This window comes from Otolemur garnettii, unplaced genomic scaffold (genome assembly GCF_000181295.1).
Source record: "Otolemur garnettii isolate 467f Iridium unplaced genomic scaffold, OtoGar3 scaffold00155, whole genome shotgun sequence".
Lineage (NCBI taxonomy): Eukaryota > Metazoa > Chordata > Mammalia > Primates > Galagidae > Otolemur > Otolemur garnettii.
Genome location: NW_003852550.1, coordinates 3104541 through 3109502, shown reverse-complemented (window position 1 = coordinate 3109502; position 4962 = coordinate 3104541). Strand labels below are relative to the sequence as shown.

At 35.7% G+C, this 4962-nt stretch overlaps 1 pseudogene; it reads left to right on the top strand.

The window, feature by feature from the left end:
• LOC100954238 overlaps positions 1 to 4962 on the top strand; it is a 177654-nt pseudogene that overhangs the window by 24178 nt on the left and 148514 nt on the right.

Genomic DNA, 4962 nt, shown 5'->3' with positions numbered 1-4962 from the left:
CTAAAAGCAGAGTATGAACGTTTTAACTCAATAACTAAGAAAATGACATGAAGGTTATGTTAACCAGTTTGATGAGAGTATTCCAAAATGTATATGAAAACAGCACACTGTACCCTATGATTGCATTAATGTACACAGTTATGCTATAAGAAATTTTAAAAAAGATAAATAAAATTGACAAGACTTTAGTTAAATTAAGGAAAAAATGAGAGAATACTCAAATAAATTAAATCAAAATGAAAGAAAATACATTATATATAATAATACAGAAATAAAAAGGATCATAGAAGACCACCATGAACAATTTTTATGACAACAAATTAGAAAACCTAAAAAATTGATAGAGCCCTAGAAACATGCAACCTACCAAGACTAAATCATGAAAAGTAAAAATTTGAACTGTCTGATTAGGAGTAAGGATGAGTCAATAATCAAAAATATCTCAACAAAGAAAAGCCCAAGTCCTGATGGCTTCATTGTTACTTCTACAAAACACTTCACAAATAATTAGTAACAATCTTTCTCAAACTCTTCCAAATAATTGAAGAGGAAGAAACACTTTCATAGTCATTTTATAAGGCCAACATTACCCTGACTGAAAAGCCAGATAAAGGCACTACAAAAAAGAAAATTACAAAGAAATACTCCTGATGAACATAGGTACAGAAATAATTAACAAAATACTAGCAAACTGAATTCAACAACATATTAAAAGTATCTTTTACCGGCTCAGTGCCTGTGGCTCAAGTGGCTAAAGCGCCAGCCATATACACCTAAGGTGGCGGGTTCAAATCCAGCCCAGGCCCGCCAAACAACAATGATGGCTGCAACAACAACAAAAAAAATAGCCAGGCATTGTGGCAGGCGCCTGTGGTCCCAGCTATTTGGGAGGCTGAGGCAGGAGACTGGCTTGAGCCCAGGAGTTGGAGGTTGCTGTGAGCTGTGATGCCACAGCACTCTACCCAGGGGGACAGCTTGAGGCTCTGTCTCAAAAAAAAAAAAAAGTACCTTTTATCATGATCAAGTGAGATTTATCCCTGAACTGCAAGGATGGTTCAACATACACAAATCAACAAATGTGATACATTACATTAACAGAACAAAATACAAAAACCATATGATAATTTCATTAAATGCAGAAAGAGCATTTGACAAAATTTAATGCATTTTTATGTTTAAAAATTCTCAACAAATTAGGTAGAGAAAGAGTGTACCTCACCACATAAAAGCCATATATAACTGGTTCACAGCTAATATTATACTTAGTGATGAAAAGTTGAAAGCTTTTCCTCTAACATCAGGAATAAAGACAAGGATGCCCACTCTTTCCTCTGCTATCCAACATAGTACTGGAAGTCCTTGCTAGAGCAATTAGGCAAAAAATAAAAATAAAAATGAATGCCGTTCAAATCAGAAAGAAAGAAGTAAAACTGTCTCTGCTTATAGATAACATATTTTTTCCTTTTTCATATTGCTTTTATTATTTTCTTAACATTAACAACATGATCTTGTATACAGATAATTCTACAAACATCATTAGAATATTTGTTAGCATTAATAAATAAACACAGCATGCCCCCCCTTCCCCCCCAGTGACAGGCTCTTCTACAACGTGAACTTTACCTTGGAAGTGAGAACGATGTAACCTAAAAATTTGTACTTTCATATTAATTTGAAATAAAAGTAAATAAATACAGTAAAGTTACAGAGTACAAAATGCACACACAAAACTTTGTAGTCTTTCTATGTAATAACAACGAATTATATGAAAAAGATGCCAGTTAACAATAGCATCAAAAAGAACAAAATACTCAGAAATAAATTTAACCAAGAAGGTGAAAGATCTGTACACTGAAAGCTACACAACATTGATGAAAAATTTATGAAGACAGAAATATATGGATAGATAGTTCGTGTCCATTGGTCAGAATGATGGAGATTATTAAAATGCCCACCCATGCTACCCTATGAAAATTATAATGACATCTTTCACAGAAATTTAAAAAAAAATCCTAAAATTTGTATGGAACCACAAAAGACCCAAAAAGCTAAAGCAGCCTTGTATAAAAAGAAGAATGATGGAGACATTACACTTTTGTATTTCAAAATCTATTATATAGCTTTAGTAATTAAAACAGCATGGTACTAGGCTGGGCATGGTGGCTCACACCTGTAATCCTAATACTCTGGGAGGCCCAGAGGTGGATTACTTGAGTTCAGGAGTTTGAGATCAGCCTGAGCGAAAGCAAGACCCTGTCTCTACTAAAAATAGAAAAACTAGACAAATGCGGTGGCACATGCCTATAGTCCCAGCTACTTGGTAGACTAAGGCAAGAGGATAGCTCAAGCCCAAGAGTTTGAGGTTGCTGTGAACTATGACACTCTACTGAGGGTAACAGAGTTTGACTTTGTCTCTAAAAAAAAAAAAAAATTAACAATTAAAAAAAAACCCAGCATAGTACTACTGGCATGACAATAGATACATAGACCCATGGGACAGAATAAAGAGACTAGAAATAAATCTACACATTTACTATCAATTGATTTTCTGTAAATGTTCCAAAAACACATAATGGGAAAAGGACAGTTGCTTTAATAAATGGTGTTGGAAAGACTGGATATACACATGCAGAAAAATAAAATTGTACCCTTATCTCACACAAAAGATAAGAATAAACTCAAAATAGATAAAGACTTAAACATATGAACTAATGCCTGTAAGACCACTACAAGAAAACACGCGAAAAATAGTGGCCTTGGGCAATGATTTTTTGGGTTTGGACTCAAAATTTTAGGCATCAGAAGCAAAAATAGGCCAATAGGATTGTATCAAACTAAAAATCTTCTGCACAGAAAAGGAAACAATTAACAGAGTAAGAAGACAACCTATAGATTGGGCAAAAATATTTGTAAGCTGTACATCTCAGAAGAGGTTAGTATACAAATTGTGTACAAATTTAAACAAATCAATAGCAAGGAAACAAACAACCTGATTAAAACCTGATGCTAAGTGAAATAGCTCAGGAAGTGAAAATCAAATATTCCATATTCTCACTTATAAGTGGGAACTAAACTAGGAGTATACATGGTCACACAGAGTGAGATAATAGACAGTGAAGACTCCAAAGGCAAGAGAGTTGGGAGCTGAGGGATGAAAAATTACCTATCGGGTATAACGTACGCTGTTCAGGTGATGGGTACTCTGAATGCCCAGATCTCACCATAAATCCATGTAACAAAACTGTACTTGTACCCCTGTAAACATGTTGACATTTTTGAAAATGAACAACATATCTGAATAGAAATTTCTCAGAAGAAGACAGACGAAATGGCCAGCTGGTGAAAAATGTTCATTATTAAATATCAGAAAACTGCAATTAAAACTACAATGAGATCACCTCACACCTCTCAGAATGGTCTTATTAAAAGACAAAGGATAACAAGTGTCGGCAAGGCTATGAACAAAAGGGAACCCTTGCACACTGTTGGTGGGGAGGTACATTAGTACAATCATTAGGGAAAACTGTATAGGGGTTCCTCACAAAATTAGGTATAAAACTTTTATATGATTCAGCAATCTTACTTCTAGGTATGTATCTGAAGGAAATAGAATCATTATTTTGAAGATAAAGCTGCACTCCCATTATTCACAATAGCCAGGATATAGAATCCACCTTTGTCTGTGAATCTATGAATGGAAATGAATCTGATAGTAGTATGGAAGCTGGATTGAAGTAGGGAGAGATTCGAGAGTCAGTTAGAAGGTTGTTGGAGTACATGTATAACCATTGCAATGTGTTGATTTCCCGCACGCACACGCAAACACACCCCTCACTTCTCTATTTTCTGTATCACTGATGACAAAGATCCTTACCTGTTTGGGTCATAGGTCCAATTTCAACAGCCTCAGTTTGAAATTGCCACTCATGAGCAGTGCCTGTGGCTCAAAGGAGTAGGGTGCCAGTCCCAGATACTGGAGGTGGTGGGTTCAAATCCAGCCCTGGCCAAGAAAAAAAAAAAAAAAAGAAACTGCAAGAAAAGAAAAGAAATTGCCACTCATTAGACGTTTCCTGGTCTTAGCACACAGAAAACTTTTCTTTTGGTGGTGGTTCTAGGGAATGGGCCTCTTTCCAATTGCCACTAAGTTGAGCTCCTATTGTGTCTCACACACAGAGCTTAGACTCAACCACATTTTGCCTGGCAAGAAATTCTTATCTCACCCACTGCCTTCCCTGGAATGTCCAAATTATTGTTTTCCTGACATTTACACAAAATAGTGCATCTGCAACTTCAGTTCCACTGTTTCCAGCAGACAGAACAGGACCTGAAACCACAGTGACTTCTGGAGAGGAAGTAGCCATTACAGACATCTAAGAATGGAATGGCATTCACATAACTGATCCAATTAGCTCAGGGTGGGAAAAATTCTCTTTCCTGGAGCAGCCTGCCTTTGATTTCCTAGAATGTCAGACCTAATGGCTTCCTTAGAGATTACTCTGTAATGAATGCAGTGACTGAAACCCGGAGAGAATAAATAGATTTTCCTAGATTACTCTGCTAATTAGTGATAGAGCTTGGACTATATGCAGTTTCTTACACTCTGGGTCCACCCCTTCTTTTCATTATATTAACTCTCAAGGGAGTGTTATTCTGATCCCTATTGCTATACCCTAGAGGAAATTTTGCTCCTATGTGGCTACTTTTTAGGGAATTGAAGATCTAAAGACAAGGGAGATTTGCAGTCTTATAAGAGTGATTAATCACCTTCTTAGAATTTCAAAAGAAAGTAATCAGAGGCAAAACTTTGAAGATCACAGAGTACCCAAGAGCATATCAACAGTGATAAAAAAAACTTTTAAATATTTGTTGTATTTGTGGTATACATTTTTATATTTCTAATACTTGCCTTTTGTTTGTTTTTAATAGTCATCTAACCATTGGAATATCTCAGTTTTTTTTTTT